This window comes from Eutrigla gurnardus (assembly GCF_963514095.1).
Source record: "Eutrigla gurnardus genome assembly, chromosome: 13".
NCBI lineage: Eukaryota > Metazoa > Chordata > Actinopteri > Perciformes > Triglidae > Eutrigla > Eutrigla gurnardus.
In genome coordinates, this window is record NC_139936.1 from 6,062,303 (window position 1) to 6,082,977 (window position 20,675).

Here is a 20,675-nt window from a genome sequence, read left to right on the forward strand (position 1 = left end):
ACCTCTACCTGTTCCTGCAGTGATTCCCAGTCATGTTGGAACACAGACAAGCCTTATTGGTCTTATGGGAACTCAAACACCACAGGGGTAACAGCCAATAGCAACGGACTTTACTCATCAAGCCGGCCGAGTCCTCATACATTATAGAGTAGGCTATATGATTTACCTAAGCTTGTCAAAAGAGAAAAATTATCAGGCAAATGCGGGGTAATAAATTGTAATCCGTGCTGCATATGTTTGACTCGTGACCCTTGGCATTTTGAGGGTTGGGTTGTACGATGGAGTTGTAGCAAAATGCGTGAAGGGAAATAACATGAAAGGTGAACTACCACTTGGAAACTTTTGGGGAAAGTGTGCAAAAGAGGTCAGGGATTTTTATGAGGAGTACATTATGTTTTGAGGGATGTTATAATGGATGTTACGTGGTTTCTCATACTATAAATTATATACCAGCTACAAATGACGATGCCAGTGCACTTTTCTGGTAATTACAAGAAAGCAAATATATGATATTATATTTGAAAACTTTACAGAAAGCTTGTAAAAAAATGCTTTTTAACCCTAAACCTAACCATCACAGCACATCAACGCTTGTTTTTAACATTGTTTACTTAAATCAAGCCATTTCCTCACATTCATATTAGTTATATCTCTTTCTGTCTTTAGTTTTACTATTTTTTTCAAAATGTGAAAATGCTATATATTCTAACTATGGGATAAAGGAGATCGTATGCAATTAAAACCTGCTAATTGTGTCACTATGTATGTAAGTGTGTGTGTGTGTGTGTGTGTGTGTGTGTGTGTGTGTGTCTTTGCTTTTTCTTTACTACAAAACAAGACCATGCAATAAACACAAGAATCTGTACCTTCAGCTCCAGCTTGGAAACAGGAGACAAAAACCACTAATAATATGAGGTTATATTAGATTTAAGTGCTCCTTACAGCTCACTGGACCAACCACATTCATTATGAACTAGTGTTAATTACCGGTCTACGTACAGTTTCTCTGGTAGAAGTTATAATGAGTAACAAAAACACTGTAATAAAGGTCTATCCATTAAAAGGACCACGCTTTTAAACATAGAAATCCTTAAAGTCATCAGCAAAGCATGGCAAAATCCGCTATTTGAGTTCTGTTCTGTTCTGTTACCATCATGCATAAAGTATGCAGAGACTGTACAGTCCAGCATTCAAGATTACTTTTACAAAGATAAGAATCTCCCACTGGAATAATGAAATAAAGATGACAATGGGATTAAAACCGTGGCTGTTCCAGAGTTGTATTTTCTTGTTTTGTATTCTTTTGTTCTTTGTTTTCTTGTTTTTGTTTTCTTTTGCTCCTTTAACTCTTGAGAATTGTTATGTGGGAGTATGATGAATAGTGGTGTTTAGAGTGTGTGGAAACCAAAACACCAAAACTATTGGCAGCCGTAGGTCTGCTGCAATACTCTGCACACAAGCGCATTATTAACAATATCTTTGTTAGCACCAGGCTGGGGTCAAACGTTGCACGTTTAAAAAAGAAAATAGCATTTATAACTGAAGATTTTGTTCCCTGTTATATTACAAACGTGCAAAATGTGTGGGACACAAAGCTGCAAAGATTACTTTAGATGGTCAAAGTTGAGTATGAAGTTAGTTGGCACTCTTTCTTAACACCCATTAGCTTCCACACACATTAAACCGGTTTCATCCAATCCGGTTCAAACAAAGGCTGAGAATAACTTTTGCCCCAGGTCTTTACATAAGTGGCCATTAATGTGCATTTATCAGAGTTTTCAGATGCATCACTTCACTATGATATCATTTTGTATCTTTGAGTCCTCTGTTATCCGAGTGGCAGATGTTTCTACCCCCCCCTCTCTGAGGCAAGGGCACAGCGGCCGACAGTGGTGCATCAGGCTGACGAACACAACTGATGGGCAGGGCTGAGAGCTGGCAGTGTGGCAGGTTGAGTGCTCACCCTCCTTTGCCCCCCACTAGCCCCCTGCTAGCCCCTGCTGCTCTGCACCATACCCAGGCACCAGCATCCCAGCGGCTGGTGGCCCATTGCTTTGCTCCCCCATAAAAATAGCCCATCCCATTATTCTTCTGCCTCCCTGGGGGCCACAAGGTCTCCAGCATCATTACCAGGACTAAGGATCTGACTCTGCCACCACCACTTGGCACCCCCCCCCCTCTCCCCTCACTCCTCTAATTATAGGTCAAGCACTCTTTTTGTAAATTATAAAACCTTTGTTCTTATCAAGAAAACGGAACAGAAAGGAAAGATACCATGGCGAGAAGAGGAGCGGGGCAGAAAGTGGATGAAGAAAAAAGGAGAGAAATGGTGTAAAAATTAGAAAGGGGGGGGGGAAATTTTCAATTATAAAACCAAGCTAATTTGGTATGACCAGCGACTGTCATGCATGGTGACGGAGCTCCATTATGCAGTCATTTGAGCTCTTTCAAATTAGTTATGTTAATGTCCTGCGTGTGAATGTAACACTTGGATGGGACAAGATTTCAGCAATTAATTTCTACAGTCAGCGGAGAGACAAGCAAATTTATTTTCCCCCTCTCAGGGAATTGGTGGTGGAGGGAGTGAGGAGGGGAGAGAGCATTCTGGAGCAGGGAACAAGCTAAACACAAGACCTAAATAAAGCCTGAACAATGGGAGCCAATGCCTCCTCATTCATTCAATTGACAATGTTTTGCAGCTTAAACCTGTTTTATTAATTATGTTTGACATTTCCTTAATTAGTTTCATTTACACCAAATCAATCCCTGCTGCTGTACAGCGTCATTTATCATTTTAAAAAATTTGCATAGCCAGTGCTGACTTTTTCTACTTAATTATACATTAAAAGTGTCAGCCGTGCTTGCTGCCTGGCATTATCTGAGGCAGAAAGGTTTGTGGCTGGACGGGGGTGGCATTAATCATCAGGGCGGGCGCGGGCAAGGGGGTGCTCCCGGTCGCCAGCGGGAGAGCCGTGCGGGGCTTCTCATTTTCGAAAGCTTGATGCTTCCGGGGGCCACGGTGACCTCAACGACCTACAGGGAGAGGCAGACAAATCAATGACCTCAAGCCCCGGAAAACAACTGCAGCTTGTTTATAAACCGCGGCGATGAGGAAGGCGGGAGTGTAACCAAGGAAAGGAAAAGCCGGAGAATGTCGAGCCTGAAAACATGAGCTGAGGAGACAACAGCATATGCACATATTATATTAAAGTGATGTGTTTGGATCACACAGACTCCTTTTCAGCCTGAAATGTAAAGACATCAGTTACTTAATCATTTAAATCTATGTTTGTTCAGAATATGCAAGTAATGTTTTTTTATTTACAGAGAAACAAGTACAGGAAACCAACTTCCAACAAGCAAAATGTCATCATCACCAGCATTTTTTGTTGGAATTTACAAATCAATAGTAGCGGCCGAATGTATTCCACTATTACTACAATAGCTACTACTGTTGGCTGAGTCAAGTGGCTGAGTATGGCTGTTACTTTCCCTTCGGCAAGTTTGTGAACACAGAGCGAACTGACAGCTCAAACACCTGGCAAGCTCACTCTTGAGTAAATCTTCTGAGTGTTGAGGTGAACATGGCTTTACAAATCGCCCATTCAGGAACCGAGACAGAAATTGGCAAGTAGGCTAGAGCCGCGGTGTCAGGAGTGAAAATTACTCTGAAATGTGGAGCACGGTGAGAGGCTGAGTGAGTGAGTCTTTGAATGGCAAAAAGCTATGGGTGTCACGGCGTACTACGTTCACGTGGGAAATCAAACAAGTGTGTTTTTTTGGGAGGTGAGTCATCACTTTTGTCCTTTGGAAAAATGAAAATAGTTGATGTCAATTTGAGTTCAGAATGGCCTCGGGTATCGACAAAGAAAAGTGTAGTGCAAAAAGGATGTGGTACCTACGGGAAGCGATTATTCTCTCCGTGACAGAATACTAGTGTTTACCTTGTAGGAGTTTAAAGTTATGTCATTAAATGGAAGCCAAGAAAACAGTCATTCTTAACATGAGGTGGGCTTCTTGTGATGTAATCAATTAGAGGGGAAAACGTCCTGATCCGGAGGTTGGAAAAAAGACGTGGGGGAGGGCCCGTCCCAATCCACTGATTTCTCAAAAAGTCCCCTGAATGAGCTGTATCAAGATGTGAAGAGGAGGCTGTAGCCATGGCTTTGCTTGCAACGTCCTTCAAGGGCAACACAAAAGAGAGGCGGGCAACAAAGAACCTGATGAAGTGACTAATGCCCTGGCATGCCCCAACAAGAACGGCAGGAGGGCAGCCGGAGGCGGCTACAAGTGCATGCCTCACTGCCCCGCCTGGCCCCAGCTGAAGCACTAACTACACTCTCAGGGTCACTGGATTAAGAAATGCAAAAGTAGGATTAATACCTGTAATTGCAACAGGCCGAATCAATATTGGAATAGAAAAAGGAAAGTATAGAGGGAAAAAGCTACCCTTTGCTATGAGACGGAGGGACTGTTTAAGAATTCATTCCTAAAAAATGTGCGAGATGGAGAGAGTATCAAACATCATTATTCTAGAAAGTTCCTAATCAGCATATTAATGGCGGCACGTTGACTGCAGAAGTTTCTATTATTTCAAAGTAAAGTAGTTGAAATAAGCCACTGACTCTTTTCACTCAAAAATAATATTATAATTCATATAAGTGATCACTCTAAAAACTAGAACTTTCCTTTTCTCGACAGCCCCCCCCCCGAACATCACCATCAATTCCCCGACCAAAAGCACCCCTTTAAATGCAAAACATTTCCACTATCAAGGATTATGCTTCCTTTCAGGATATATGAAAAACCTCTTTGTGAAAATATGATGATGAATTCATAGGCCTAAAACTCTGGGGTAGTTTTTTTTACATCGGCGAAAAAACGGAGGGAGGGAAGGAGAAAAATCACCTATTTGGATGGCATACATTACCATTACTCTTGTATTGTGTCTCCACTTTTCATAATGACGGGGATAAGTGTCCTGCTACGACTGCGTATCCGCTGACAATGGAGGCAGACATTACTTGGTTAAAAGCTCAGGGTCCTGTGGGTAAAGAGGCCCAGAGAATAAAGAGTATCCGTCATGGCTAACGAGCTATAAGGATAGCACATTGCCTTTATAAATCACTAGATCTTGCTGTTTATTTAAATTCATTGGTGCCTCATTATAACTGAGCTATGCACCTTTAGGTCCGAGTTGATTAGGAGTGCCATAGCTCAAAATGGCTTTTAATTCAGTGAAACGTAGCTCTGACCTTGGTGCCGCAACCCTGACTAAAACACGCAGCGACTCCCACATTAATAATGATGCTACCTTTACTGGGCCGAGGAGCCGCACCGCTGCTACTTAAAATATGTATTATTAGTTACTGGCGACGGCACATTTATCACACCAAATTACCCTTCGGTGTAAAACTGCTTAATTCTGGGTCCCTGTACCCCTCTGCACTATTACCTGCTCTTTAGAAAGGCCTGGAATTAAATGTGGGGATGAAATGTCAGGGTAATGGGGAAGAGGATGCGGGTCGATGGGATGCACACTTGATCATTCCCTAGTGGCCTTCTCCACATCCAGACGATATACTGAATGTGTCCTCCTCATAAAAGAAGTTCCATTGTGCCTTGCTTTGTAGACCTTTAAAGATGTAAATGAAGGGTACTTCTTTGAAATATACTTTGCGCTGTTCATTAAAATTACATGCAAAACATTATCCATTCCGTGTGGGCTTGAACGAGAACTTTATACTCTAGGTATCAAGATTTAATGAAAAAATAAACAGAAACTTTAGATAAGCAAAGGAAACTGTGAGGAGAAACTTTTATCCACTAAGGCATTCCAGCAGACAGACACGCAGGCACCTCGGGTGCACAAACAATTCATAAACAGGGATCTATGTACACACAAACACACACACGGCCCCATCTAACTCCAGCCTATTATAATTAGAGACAAGACACCGGACTGCAGCCACTAAACACTTGTCATTGTTCATCCCTCGTGTGCCCACCGGAGACTTTGACCAATCAGCTAAACGATTAGATCAATTAGGTACTTTGGAGTGAACATCAACAGTGGCCTGCTGCAGCTTTCCAGACCTGTGGGACTTGGCCCATCAGAACCGCCTCATTAGGCCTCTGGACTCCTCCCAAAACCACACCACAAAGACAAAGATAGTGGACCAGAGGTGAGGGAGACGGTGGGGAGAGGAGAGGCGGGGAGAAGACTAAAACTTCAATAGGTGAAGTAGATGCATTCCTACAGTAAAGCACCTCTGGGATCAATTGTGTTTATGTGGTGCAACATCTCAAAAACATGTAAAAACAATACAAAGCGATCTAACAGATACATAAGTGGGAGTATTTTGAGTGTTAGCCATATAATCCATTGTTATGAGACCAATGGGAATGCACTGGTATACAGAAATTCTTTTCTCCAAGGATGACATCAAACAGTCCAGTAATAATTTAGATTACCAGGGACAACACTACGTGGGGTTTACAGAGGAACACAGACAGCGCTGGCACAAACACATTCCTCCTATCAAACACAGTCCTATAGTACATAAATATATGCACAATACATTAATGGCTCCTGCTTATCTGAGCAAGTGGTGAGGCGAGAGCAGCGGGGGGAGAAAAGAGACGTTACACACGTTCCATCAGATGTCGAATCAATTAGTCACGACCATCTTCCGGAGTCAGAAATAACCACTCGTCCTCCGGTCTCCAGGGGCCAGGGATGGGCCCGGGCAACAGAGGAGAGATGGGAAAGGATCCAGGGACCCAAAGGGGGGTAAAAGGGAGAAAAATGAGAGAAAAGAAGAAAAGGGGATAAATAATGCTGTCTGTTCTATGGCGCGCAGACTAGCGTCTCTATTTCCACGGAATTTCCATACATACAGACTCTTCTGCACTCGGCGCAGAAGTGCTTTGCATATCAGAGGACGCTCATTTTGCACACTGCAAACACTCCGGTCATTAATGTGACGACATTACCTTCCTAATCGCACTACAGAGGGTCCCCTCTATAATGTATACACAGCACAACTGGAGCACTGACTCGAAGCCCTCTTTTCGACGGTATCATGGTTATGGTTATGGGTATTCATTGGGCTGCTGTTTGTGTCTTTTTTTTTCTTCGCCACAAAGCCTTTAATCTTTTAATCTGAAGCATAAAGCAAGTGTATACAGCGCAGAGATCATGTGACCACTTTGCTAAAAAAGGTAAAGAGACATGATTATTCTGTGTAAAGGGAAACACAATGGCGATCCTTTCCCCGCGGGCTAAAAATAATTTAATCTGTCATGTAGGTTCACAAATAACAGCCGTACACCTGAATAGCACCCATTATTACTGGGCTTGGAAGTTGGTCGCAGATAAATCTCTCTTCATCTGTGCCGTGGTGTAGAGAGGAGACGCTATTGTATCTGCTCGGATTTCCTTCGTGCTTTGGTAATCTCCTTGAACCACCAGATTGGAGGAATTTGAATTTTATAAATGAATGAAAGAGAGCGCAGAGTGCAGAATAACTCAAATAAAATAATAAACTAAAATACTAAATACCTACCTAGAAGGTATGTATGTATTATCTGCAATGTGTGAAGCATAGATGTATTATTTAGACTAAATAAAGTTGCACAAAGTCACATAAATACTCTCTCCTGCACTCCGAGTCAAATGCTTTTTGTTTTCCCTTGCTTTGTGTCGGCGGGGGATTTTTAAAATGGTGCCAAGACTCCATATTTTCACACAACCAGGCGACTGAAAGTGCTGGAAGAAACATTATTCACAGTCCTTTTTTTCTTTTTTAAAAGTTTCAATGGTGAAATCTGTCTAATAAGGCAAAGACAGGTGGTCCCCGCTGTAAAGCAGCAACAACCAACCCTCGGGGTGTAAGTGTTGTTGTTTGCACATGGCCTCCACCCCTGGAGGCAGCGAGGAAGGAAAAAAAAAAAAAAAAAAGACGGGGAAACTAGCGCGACAGAGACAGAGAGCATCCCACGATCCCCTCTGATTCTGCCTGTTATTTTCCCAGGTCGCGGCGAACGCTCCTTGTTGGCAGGGGTTGGCAGCCGAGCATCGGCGTGAGGCGTCAGAAGGCTCCGGTTCCCGCTCTGATTCCGCCACATTAGATGGCGTGTTTGTGCCCTAGGGATCGCAGCGCCTCAGCCTGTGTTTGGGGTACTTTGTCAGATGACTCAGTGTGTGTGATTTATGAGCTCTGGAAAGGTTGCATTTCCAGCACGCGTGGACGTCCGCATGGTAAATGGAGAAATTCTGAATTTATTAACATACAATGAATGATGATTAATGTTTTGGTATAGATCATGCTCTCTTTTCAGATGTCTCAGTGTGGGGGTGATATATGCAGCAATAAAATGATATGTATGTACTCAAAAGCACATTGTATGAGTGTTGAGTCCATGACTCTTTCAGACACATTCACTGTGCGTCTGTTTGATGACAGTATGGGATGCTTTCGTACTGTTGTCTGAGCTGCATCGGCGGACATTTATATATACATGGCACGACGGTGCGTTTCCTGCATGCATTATCCTCCACACAGTGGGAACTGCCTCTCCTCTACAGCACAAGCACCTTGCATAGTCAATGAGAGGATGTATAAATTAAAAAACAGGAGAAACGGTGAGCAAAAGAATGCAATTTAGACCGATATCAGGACACATTTGGAGATCCATTCGTCAAAATCCCCACCGTTATTAACTTTTGTATTCTACAACACATCCTGTGTCTCCCTCATCAGCTTTTTCAATATCTTCTCAAATACATTACTGCCAGTGTCGAGCGGGGTATGTTCACCTTAGGCCAATTACAGCAGTGAACCATAAAAAGGTAAGCCGTGCCGAAGAAGGCTTCGCCATATATTTGCCTTTGTGTCCCAGCCAGACCCCCACAGTGGAAGGTGGGGAACACGGGGAATGTCAGGCATCTCTCTAATAACATTGACAACTGAGAAATCAATATGCAGGGCCATGTTTCTGACAGCTTTTTGGTAGTGCGTCTATATGGGCGAATGTGAGTCGACCCAAATGTTTGCATCTCGAAATGGTGAATCAAGGCTGACTTCTACTTATGCAATGACCTCACCATTTCACCCTTGGAATGAGGTTGAATATTGCTCTCTGCTTGCATGGGAGCGAAAACAAGAGGTAGCTGGGTCAGAATCAAGTGTGTGCACGCATACCTTGATGTGGCCGTAAATATGTGCACTTTGACGTGAGAGTGTGTGTGTGTGTGCTGTGTTTACTGCATATGCATGCATGCGATACAGTGTACGTGCGTGTGCACGTGCTTGTGGGCCAGCTTCATATGTATGTGGTCGCTGTCAGAAGAAGCTGACTGGTGATGAGGGATGAAGAGAATCAGAAACACATTGGGCTTGGAATGGGGTGTGAGCCGCAGGGTCGCCCTGGCACAAAACACAACTGTCTCGCACATCATTACCCTCATCACCCTAATGCGCACAACACTTAGAGCTACAGACAGGCTCGACTCCGGAACACACACATCGGCACAGGAAACTTAAAGAAACACGCGCTGGCGTGGGATACCACACACAGATGTAGGACGTCACATGGGCCTACGCGCACGCAAGAAATGCACAATGTGCTGTTGCTTACTGTGGTGTAAACAACTAAACTCTGTCTGGACGTTACTAATAACTGGAGAAAAGCAATAATATATAAACTTACTCTTAACAAAGTAAGCAAAAGAAGGCACTTCTCCACACCCTTGGATCTTTGCCTATTCTGAAAACCCATCCAATGCATTTTGAGATAAAAAAAGAAAAAGAAAAGATGAGAGCCATTTCAAACAGAATTGAGCTCCACTGGGAAAAGTATACCCATTCAACTGCAGGACCTCCATAAAATCACAGTAGTTTCACATTGTAACGGATGCCTTCCTCCCTTCTTGCTGCATGAGAGGTTTTAAGAATGGAGGGATCGGGGGAGCGGTAAGGTAGAGAGAGAGAGAGAGAGAAAAAAAAGGAGGGAGGAAGAGGAGAGAGAGCAGGAGATACGATGCAGAAGAGTGGAAAAGAGAGTTAAGCCAAGCATAAAATAACTTCAATCTAACATCCTCTCAGTGGGGCGGTAGCAGGCAAATAGCAATCCCACCAATGCTGTGTACTCAAGGGGGTTCCCCCCACCTCTCACTGACCCATAGAGAAGAGGATCATGGGAGAGCAGGGATGAGACAAACCCACTTCAATTAAGGCACGGCGACGTCTCGTCAGCGCGGCAGATGAGGTGTCAGAGAGTTCAGTCGTGGATGGATCACAGGGAAAAAAGCCAGTTCCTGGCTCAGCACAGTCAGGGTCTTGCATGTCTTGGACCATATATTTCTCTTCCTCTTTTGTCCCATCCCCCTTCTCTCTGCCTTTCTTTCAGTTGGCAGACATTTATGATATTAAGATTATTTTTTCAGGAGGGGGGATTCTCCTGTAGGGCCGGTTTAGTGTGGATGTCAGCAGACCAACCAGCCTTCTCACAAGCCTCTTTGATTGTGGGATAGATAAAGTTTCTTATCAAATGTGTGCATTAGCGGTGAGCCGCCACAACACACCTGCACCTGCAAATGACATTTAAAGGTCAAAACGACATGTACGGGTGGAGGAGCCTCGCGCTACATATTACGGAGGATCGGGGATCGCTCGAGGAAGCGGGGAGTGAAATCAGAGGAATGTTTGAGAGGAAGAAGGATGGAGGAACAGAAATGAGCTGTTTAAAGGAGGCAGTCGTGGAAAAAAAAAAAAAAAAACTACAGAGAACAGTGCCAAGTTGCCAGGTTGCCTTAACCATCGAGGGAAATCAACTCAACGCGCTGATAAAAAAAAAAAAAAAAAAACATGCTATTTTTGCAATGCATCACATCCATTCACTGCTGCAATTGGAGAAATGTGCCATCCTGTCCAGAGAAAGAGATCATCTTCAAAGTGAGAGAGGCGGGGAGGGGACGCACGAGGGGGGCACACACTGGGAGACCCTGAGATATCGGGGAGGCCACTCCTCTGCCAAGGAGGAGATATCTCTCTCTGTGATTAGATTGACATTACCATAATATCAGCTTTGTCACCTCGCAGGCCAATTGTTAAGGAAAAGTGCCATCCTCTCTTTTTCTATGGAGGCATCAAGCGAACAGGCAGGCAGGCATCCCAAGGTACAGAAGCCGCTTTCTCCTCTCTCTCTCTCTGCACCCAGCACTAACCCCCCTTCCTGTGAAGCTCCACTTGGGAGATACAAGCTGGATTTGGCTCGCATCCTTGCCTCTTCCCCAACGCTCTGCGTGGCTGCCTGGTGTCAGAGCGCCAACTCTCCCGGCCCAGCTGCACTGATTAGCACAGGCAGATTATTAGCCAGGCATCTCCTGGAAGCGCTGCATACTTATTTGTATACCCTTTATTGTTTCACTTTCGAATCAAACAGTTTAGCGTATGTGCCGAATCACCCCGCAAAAAGACAAGAGTGAAAGGGACTGAAATGAAGAAATAAACAATTAGCCCTCCGCATTAGAAGCAAAGTGGACGGGAGTTTGGGCGACGCAAATTTGTTAGTGCTGCTCGCGGATACATCAGCAAAAAGTGACTCATCAGCATTGTGAAAAGAGCTCTCTCATCTTTCATTCCTCGTCTCCCCCCCCCCACACCCCTTCTCCTCCACTGTCTAGCACCTGTCCGGATGCCAAGACTTCATCTCCCAAACCCCGGGACGTGGGCATCCCGCTCTCAAACTAGTGCAATGCCTTATCTGTACCCCACACACTAACATCCAGCATCTGAGACATCCTTCTCTCCCTGTGCCAGGAATATGCCGGCATCTCTCTCCCTCCCTCCCTCCCTCTCTCTCTCTCACACCCCAGTCTCCATCATGTTCTTTTCTCTTTCTCCCTCACTCCTTCTCTCTCTCTCTCTCCCTCTCTAGAGCTTTGCATTTGAAATTGAACAGACACACAGCCAATTTATCATAGGCTGACACGTGTCATGTCCAAGGCCTAACCACAGGGACTTACAGTAGGCATTGCATTTATCCCCTTTGTTGTCAGCAAGGACCAAGACAATACCAGGAGCTATTAAAAAAAAGGGGTAGAGAGAAGGAGAGAGGGAAAAAAAAGAGGTGGAGAGTGAAAGAGGTGAGAGTATAACGCTAAACATCAGCCGAGATTGCATACGTCTGATGTTTACCCCCTCGGAAAGGTTACAGACCCCTGCAAGGTTGAAGCCGGCACATTTTGCTAACCAACAATCAAATGTGTGGTGATGCAAGGCATCTGCGCATAACCCTGATGCAAAGCCAAGACAGGCATGAGATGGATCAGGTGGGGAGTAAGCACAATATGGGATCGGACCTTTTGTGCTCGGGGTTCATACAGTAATTTAAATTTTAATATCACTGCGCGGTACACGTGGGACTGGTAGAATAAGATAAATGTAAGGAGGGAAAAAAAAGAAAGTTGTATCCAGATGAGAGACAAAATGGCTGACTGAAAAATACCTTTGGGAAAACGTCAAGAAAAATCAGAAATGCACAAAGAAGCCTCGAAAGTTCACTCCCAGTTCCTAAGCTGCCATTTAGACGCTTTCGTAAGCTGCAATAAAGAGCAGGAGAGATACTTAAATGGTAATCATTCCTGAGACATGAAAAGGGACAAAACTCTTAATGTGCATCATATAAAACCCCTTTCTGTTTAATCACCTTATCGCTGTATTATCGCTCCTCTCTTTGAACAGGTTCTTTTAGAATAACACAAGTCCTTATCGTGGTACCGTGTGGAAGAGGCTAGAAAGATGACCCTTCCTGATACTACTGTCACTACAAAGAACATATATATTCTCCTTATGCAGACTAGGTGGAAGAGATAAAGAGAATGGGGACAGAGGCTAATGAGATGAGGGTGAGGTGTGTGTTCAAACGTGTGTCTCTGAGTGTGTGTGAATGTAATAAAGTTATGAACCACAAGGTTATTAATTGCCATCTCGCACATCCATAGGCTTACACTCATTCCACTTTAACGCTATGGTATCTGGCATGAATGTTGAATAGGCCGTCTCCGGGGAATTTATATTCAACCCGGTGACTCCGACTTTAACTGGCAGACAATCCTCACAATGGTCAAAGAAACTTGAAAGACAAACCGCCATCCTCCAACTCCCTTCACTTTAAAGGCAGCGCCCACGTTACAACATCATGCACGCGGCCCTGCGACGGTCGACTAGACCAGCGACGCTAAGAGCCGCCGAGCCTGTTCATTACCCGGTGGTAAGTGACCTTTTACAAACTAGCTTTGGAAGCCATTTTGGCTCTTCCAGTAATTAACAAGTGGTTATGCATGGGAGACAATTAATGGAAGGTCAAGTGTTTGGTTGCTACCCTTTTCTAGATGCCATTGGGCCCCTGACACAGAATCTGAAGTTCAGAGCCCGTCAGCTCCTGTGTGTGTGTTTTTTTTTCTTTTCCCCCTGAATAGTTCTTGGCTTCACACATGGGAATACGCCACCTCTGTAGTCGGTAAGGTTTCTGTCTAGACTTGGAGAGAAGAGAGCATAAAGTGGCTCTGCGGCTAAATATCAGAAGAAATCTAACAGAGGAATGGATGAAACAATGAGGGGAGGCCCTGGAGTCTGCCCATTTAATGATGAGTGCCCTCACTATGTGTACACTGAGGCTTTCATATTTAAGACACAGGTTGAATGATAACTGAAATAAAAGCCTACGAATCGCTGGCTCCTATTGGCCGAAGACAGGGGAGAGATACAATAACACATCCCGAGCTATACGCCGGAACAATGTTGAATTATTCTGCTCTCACCGCCCTTGTATACTTACCCTATTTTTTACTTTCATAGCGTAAAGGCTGATGTTGACTGCTATTAAATTTCCCTCGAGGGCACCCTCCTTCACTCACATGCTCCTATCAAATGAGCCAACAAAGCATATCAGGGGCGTCGTGTCTGTGAAACACTGCATCACCTTTGTTCACCCTTCATCAACCCCTCCGCCCCCATACTATTACCTCAGGACTATTCCCTATTCCCTGCTTAACCCTTGTCTACAGGACTGGTGTCAAACAGGGCACCACTCTACTGCTCTCCATATTCCACACTCCCTCACCTCCACTGACATCCGACGCTCGCTTGTCGCCTCCGACGTGCGTGCCTGCATACAAACGACGCCACAAACACCACCTGCATGAAGACACAAAACCTGCTACTCACACGCTGGAAATTAGCAACACATAGATTCCCAACTGCACACATGGATGGGTTAGCCCGTCTCTGGATCTTTGCCCTTCATAATAGTAACAGATCCTGTCATTCCAACAGATCTCTGCCCCACCCCTGTGCTCCTCCCAACACATGCCAGCACACACAAGCACTGGCACACTAACGGCGGGGCAAAAGGTGGCAGGAGAGAGTGGCATCGGGTACGCCTGTGCCAGTTGCCTGCCGATAGCACCTTTGGGATTGGTAAAGTTTGATTTGATGGCTTTCCCTGTTAATTAGGGTTTGGAGGTGACTCCTGAAATGGAAATGGGCAAAATGTTCAAAAAAGATGTGCCAATTCACCCCACCCCTCCATCTCCATCTCCATCTCCACATTCCAAAACATGTGACCCATATACTGGAGTACCTAGTGAAGAAAGTAGAACAATCAAGTCATTTGAAGTTATAGGCCACTCTGTATTTGTGTGTTTCTGCCAGCGTGGGCAGGGCAGTTCAGTCAAGCAGCTAATGTGAAATAGGCTAAAACTTGCATGTGAACAAAGTCAACAACAAATAAGAGAACAGAGGAGAGAATGTTTCTTCTTTAATTAATTGTGCATACATATTTGTTCAAGCATCTCAATTTACATGTCAAGTAACACTGTCCCCTGCTGGTCCAGAGAAGTGCTACATGTGCATAAAAAAGAAAAAAGAAAGAAGGAAAGCTTCACAGTCACACGCAGTTCTGCCTTTTCCTCTTAATACAAAGCTGTTTGAAGTGGAGTATGAGGTGAGAGAAAAATAAAGAAACAATGAAAGAAAAGAAGCGAGGAGCACCTCATTTGTAACTTGTCAACTCCGATGTTTGATCGCAGTGAGGAAGAGGGTCAGGAGATGCCACATATCTCTTACATAGAGCCGCTCACCCTACGGCTAACCCCTATTGCAAGGCCCTTTTACTGCAGTGTGGGACTCTTAAACACATACAGTGCACAGTGGCCCAGCTATTTCTGATTTACTGTGTGCGTGCCGTCCTCCATTTTATTTTACAGCTGGCTGGGATGCCGCTGCAGGAGGATACTGCAAAAAGCCCAAGGTCAGGCCACACAGCCACGGAGATGAGACACACATTGATAATAATGCATACACATCATGTTCTCTCTTTGCACTGATTTCCAGCACAAAGACAAGTTTTTTTTCCCTCCACTTTTGCTGTTATTGCCATTTCTGTATATTTTCTTTTACTGTAAATTCTTCTTTTTGTATCAATCCAGAATAGCAAGTGTGAATATATATATATACTGTATATATTTAAAAAATGGAAATATTGATGGAGAAAGTTGACTACAGGGGGCGAGTCTAGGAGATGACATACATGAGGGGGTGGGGGAGTGCTGGGGGTGGGGGAACACTAACAGTGTACTGACAGCATGTAGAACAGTCACCAGATATCTTTAATCAGTGAAATGTATTTCCCTCCCGCTCCGCCCGGGAATTGTTCAGCGGTCAGACCTGCTGGGGCGACACAAATGAATCTTGGCGGAGGTGTGGACAAAGGCGGCCGTAAGGTTATGGCATGTAGATGATTGGAACTCTGCCGGTTTCTAAGGGAGCTGCCACGTCCCACAGAGCGGGTGTCACAACCAGATGATGGGGACAGGGTACCCGCACCCCAGCCAACAATGACATGGGCAGTCTGGATGCACACACACACACACACACACAAACACACACATGCATACCAAGGGTGTGTGCAAAATAAGAATAAGCAACAGAGGTCCGAAAGCAACTCTTTTGTTGCTTTTTGGCCTCACATGATGGCCTTACTCCAATGCAATAAAGCCACAGGGATGCAATTGTATATCTTATATATTTTTTTTTTAATACAAAAATGTTTTTCTTCCTCCAAATTGAAAATTCGGTTTGTTCATTCTGTTATGAACTCATTTTTGTTTTGTTTATTTAATCAACACACACACAGAATCTAAGTGGGTTTCATTAGATTTACTTGTAACACCATGTATTTTGATAAAATGTCATATAAAGTGTTTCCCAATTGGTCAGATAAACACTAATAATCATAACTAGCATAATACCTGAGGAAACATACTGATTTTTTAAAATTCTGTTACTTTCATATCATATTTTATCTGCGTATTTGGCCTATTATTCAAAGTCCTCTGTTCAAGGGATGGTGAAGGGAAGACTATTTAGGCTTTCCCTGGCCTCACACTGTCAACCAATCAGAATCCAGTGGGTGTGGGTAGAGGCGGATAAAGGTGTGGCTTATGATGCCCCATGACCCGAGCCCCTGAGGGAACCTCACTCACGCAGATGTCTTTTCTGTACTGCACTCTCCTCCTCACCTACCACCATTTATTGTCAATGGGGAAAATTGTATGAAAAGTAAAAAAATGCAGAATGGCCTAGAAAAGTAGAGCCGCGATTCTCAAGGTCTTAGTAATAGAAAGCAAAAAAGGGCAGCTCCAAACCAGAGGTTGGAAAAGGGGCAATGCACCAGGTGTGGAATTGTGGGTAACAAATAGTGGAGGAGAGGACGGGTGAGTGGAGAGGAGGCTAAGGTACGTGTGTGTGTGTGTGTGTGCGTGTGTGTGTGTGTGTGTGTGTGTGTGTGTGTGTGTGTGTGTGTGTGTGTGTGTGTGTGTGAGAGAGAAAGAGAGAGAGTAAGAGAGATTTGGTATTGTATGCTGAGATGAGAACGTTCCTAATGGGATACAGGTGACAACAAGCTGACCAGAGCCACTGAACAATGATTAGTCAGGGTGTTAGAGGTGTGTGTGTGTGTGTGTGTGTGTGTGTGTGTGTGTGTGTGTGTGTGTGCACTAGAGAGAGAATAAGACATGAAGCTTTAGGTATTTTCCCAATTATTCTGCATAAAGAAAAAAGTCGAATCCCCAGGAGTGTCTTGCATGAAAGAAAAAAACGGGGATGAAATGACACTTTGAGATGACGATAAATGAGAAAAATTAAGCGGAGTGGAACACCATCTTAAGCAGACCGCTATGAAAACGGTTTTATGGCATTTATTTTATATTAGTTTGTGGCAATGCTATGATTTTATCAGTTTCTAAAAGTTTAATTTAAACAAAAACAAAAAAAAACACCCTTGAATGATTTAAAGCTTGGTGTTATTATATAATTGTGATTTAATCATGCAAAATCATGTTGGTGAATAAGATATATAAAATGAATTTAAAATGAATACATTTCTTATTCTGCAAAAACAAAAGCTTATTTCTAAAAAGTAAAAAAAATCTATAAATATAACAAATTAATTTTGAATGAATGAATCTGTTTATTTGAGTATGAATGCAGGATAAAAACTAAAACACTTGACATTTCACTCAATTACAGAACTTTAAATTATGAAACTTATGAATTGTATCTTTGAAATACTATTAAATATCTAGCTCTTAGTTAATTTTAAAAAAAGTATAGAGATTAAATTGAATTAATTACATATTGTGGTCAACAAATGTAATTAATTTGTCGTGTTGGTAGCAAAGTCTAAAACAATACTGTTTTAAAGAAAGAAAAGTATTTGAGGGATTATTTATTATGAGGTACAATTGTTGTTAGTTAGGAAGAATAAGAATGTAAAGAAATAACTTGCTACTTGATGCTTGGGATAAACACATTTTTGTTTAAAGAAATCTTGTTTTTGTTTCCTTAAATTGGATTAATGTGGAATATATATATTTTTTTATCTGATTCATAACTCACCATTGAAATGAAAGAAATCCATTTTCAAAACACAAATTTGATTGGTTTATTGTTCACTTTGATTTCTCTGCCGCTGATGAAAATATGAGGTGCATTAACCACCGATAACAGGTGATTGTTTTCATTAGTGTTTCTTTGTGTCTCCATTGACCCCAGCTTTTCCAACACTCATTTCTCCGAAAAGAAGAATTATCAAGTTGTTTGACTATCAAAGTAAATTCATGTAGTATGTCAGAGTGATTTTGAATTATTCTAAAAGGCTCTTCAAATTTAATTAAAATATTTGTAAGGTAACTTTGTGATTCCTCTTGCTTGTGAACATGCATTGTGGTGTCAAAAGCCCATCATTTATCAGAGCATAATTCCCTTTCCAGTGGCATCTCCACAATGGAAATACAATATTGTGTGGAACACTGGTGCCCCCTAGTGTTAATTATATGACCTTTTGATTGGATCAACACTGATTGAAATTATGTCCAATCAATAATACACTTTCTTTCACAGAGGCATCCACATGTTTTGCATTTTTTTAATTTTACTCACGTACTGTGGATAAGGACACAGGATTTGAATATGTATTATTTTCTTTTAAACTATTCTGAACAAGTTTCGGTCAAAAAACTCAAGATAAACTGATTTGAAACCTTGGTGTAGAATAAAAATATAATGTCTCCTATCTTATAATAGAAAAAACTAAGGAGTATTGTCCTTAACACTCATACAAACCTGACAGTCACACAACCACATTCACACAAATAAGACATTTTGTCTCATTTAAAATCAAGCCTAAATTGTCACGATCGACATAAGGGGCATCCTATCTTTCCCCTTCCTTATCCCACGTCTCTGTGAGTGTGTTTTCTGTGTGTGTTGGTTACGGGAACAGGATCCTCTCCTCTCCAAGGATCTCAGTAGGTGTGAACTTTAGCCAGCGCTGACAGTGACATACACTCTGGCGCTACGCAACTCCATGGCTACAAGTTCAAATCCTCCATTTCCCTGACATCCCCTTTCCACAGGCATCATCGGGTCACATCTTTAACCATTTCTTCCCCCCTTGGTCTTAAATTATTAATAAATATGCGGTCTCAGCGAATATGAGCAGGTTTTTGATGTTGATAATTGTGACCACTTGGCACAAACACTTTGATTTTTCCCTCTTGCAAAGAGTCTCCTGCCTTTTGCCAAATGTGTAGACTAACATACACACTCATACGCAAAGACACTGGAGATTTCTTTTTTTGTTTTTTTTTTCCTTCACTATTGCCTGAGTGAGACTCATCATGAACTTATACCCTAAACTCCTCTCTCATCTCGGAGCTTTGGAAATTAAGTTATTCTCAACTGGCAACCCTCCCTCCACTCAATCCCCTTGATCACAAAGAAGCCGTCAAGCTAAAGATATGAAAGCACCCCACAACAACCCCAAAGCCCCTCCAATAAGCACGCCATGTTTCTTATGCAAATGCCAAAGAGGAGCACTTACAAGAGGACTTTAAAAAAAAAAAGTATGGAGGCCCTGTCAATGCAGCTGGGTATTATAACGCTTAGTTGCTAATTTCTATGGGTCAGCTGTGGAGGAATAGACCTGCCAATCATTTTCACATGTAGCAGAATTTGTCTGTCTACAAACAGGGATACTTTGCCGTTGCTATGGAGACTAATCTGAGTCCGCAACCCCCCCCCCCTCCGAACTCCCTGTCCACATTCGGCGTGTTGACACAGTCGGGCAGTTTTTGAAACTACCTGATCACACATTTAGCTGGAGGCTGGTGGAGCCACCGGGAAGCTCTCAAATGGAGTTCACTGTACTCGAGGTCAGTAAGAGGGCTCTGGGACACACACACACACACACACACACACACACACACACACACACACACACACACACACATGCACACACACACGTTCATGCATACAGAAACTTGAGAGACAGATTTTCTTTTTTTCACATTGTAGCCGAGTTTTTCACCAATTGGAAGAAAAACATTTTTTTTTTCTTCCCTTTTTGTCAACAAGGCTGAAAACTGTTGTGACTGCTTTTCAAAAGAACCCAGCGTCGGTTTAGACTAAATAACACAAAAGTTTTGGTAAATATTTAAGCATAACTTAATATGAACTTAGTATCAAATTGACATCATGTCACAAAGTAATACTTAAAAACTACTTAAAACGTAAATGATATTCAAAATAAAAAACAAATAATTTCACAAGCCAAGAAAAGAAAAAACCCTCCCTTGAACATAAACAGCATTATTTCATTAAAATATAGCGTAGAAAATGGAGTTGTTGTTTTGTTTTCAAAACAGTCACAAAGCAGGGGACAGACAATTAAAACGCACACATTTGCATGATTGTAAACCTGAGTGTATAGATTTCCGAGAAGAATATTGGAGGGTTGTCTGCTTAAAATGCTGTGCATAGATCCTATACTTTCTCCCTGCAAATCAAATATTCATGCACTACCTTGTTGTCTCTAGTCCTGAGGGTAGAGCTGGAATTACATATGCCTCACACGCATCTTCATGAATCATATATCACTGTATACCTACACACACTCATAGTGGCCATTATGCAGTCCACACACACACACGCGCGCACACACACACACAGACACTTAACAAGATATGTATGGATGCATATCTACACGTCAAAACAACTGTCCGGCTCTTAAGGTTTATTTAGAGCATGTGGACGAGGATTATGGTT

General features: G+C 42.8%; 1 protein-coding gene across 1 annotated transcript in view; it reads right to left on the reverse strand.

Moving 5' to 3' along the window:
• LOC311023748 (serine/threonine-protein kinase Nek9-like) overlaps positions 1-20,675 on the reverse strand; it is a 268,007-nt gene that overhangs the window by 229,059 nt on the left and 18,273 nt on the right. The window lies entirely within an intron of this gene.